Here is a 966-nt window from a genome sequence, read left to right as displayed (position 1 = left end):
GTCTCTTCTTCCTTTCCTAATTTCCGTCTTGCATTATTTCATTCCGTATTTTCTCTTCCCTGTGTTCTCTTTTTACATTATTTTCTTCTTCCTTGTCGTGTCCTCCTTTCCCTCCTCGCCTTGGCTTCGTTTTCCTCACCTCATCTTCCTCCTTATTCTCCGCCATCTCGTCTCGTCCTCCTCCGGCTCGCCATTTCATCGCCTTCCTCTCCTTCATATTCACCTCTGCCTTCTTCCCCTCCAGCTCGCCTTGCTCTTCATTTTCATTTTATTCTACCTCGTCTTCATCCCCATCTTCCTCTACTTCGCCTCACCTTTATCTTCTTCGTCATCTCAATTTCCATCTCCATCTACCTCTGCCTGGTTTTCATCTTCCTTCTCCATCCCCATCTTCCTCTAATTCGCCTCGCCTTCGTCTTCGTCTTTACCTTTATCTCCTTTTCCATCTTCCTCTTCACGTACATCTTCCTCTACCTCTTCATCTCCATCTCCATCTTCGTATACCTCGCCTCTACCTTGTCTTCATCTTCCTCTCCATCCTCTCGCCTTCATCTTTGTCTTCGTCTTCATCATCCCCCCCCCTTCCCCCTCGCCCCCCTTCATCTTTGTCTCCTCCCGGCGTGCCCCCCCCCCCTCGCTTCTAGGAGCCCGCAAGGGTGCAACTACGCCCGTTCCATGAATTTCAAGCAGATTAATTTCCCAAGTCGAGAATTAGTAAAATGGCTGTAACAGAAGGCCATAAAACGCCATCACAAGGGCAGCGGAGTGAGGGAGATGTTGAAGGAAGAGAGGAGTGAGTATGCATTAGGTAGAAATTTATGCGTTAATGCAAGAGAAGGAGATCGAATATGGAGGTTCAAGACCATAGAATGAAGATGTTGTGTGAGAGGAATTGAAGAGAAGACATAGATTATGGAGAGTGAAGGTGTACGTGCAAGAGGAAGAGGATGAAGAAGAAGTGGGGGG

The sequence above is a fragment of the Penaeus monodon genome, chromosome 19 (assembly GCF_015228065.2).
Source record: "Penaeus monodon isolate SGIC_2016 chromosome 19, NSTDA_Pmon_1, whole genome shotgun sequence".
Lineage (NCBI taxonomy): Eukaryota > Metazoa > Arthropoda > Malacostraca > Decapoda > Penaeidae > Penaeus > Penaeus monodon.
The sequence above is the reverse complement of the archived record's forward strand: the minus strand, read 5'-3'. Positions refer to the sequence as shown.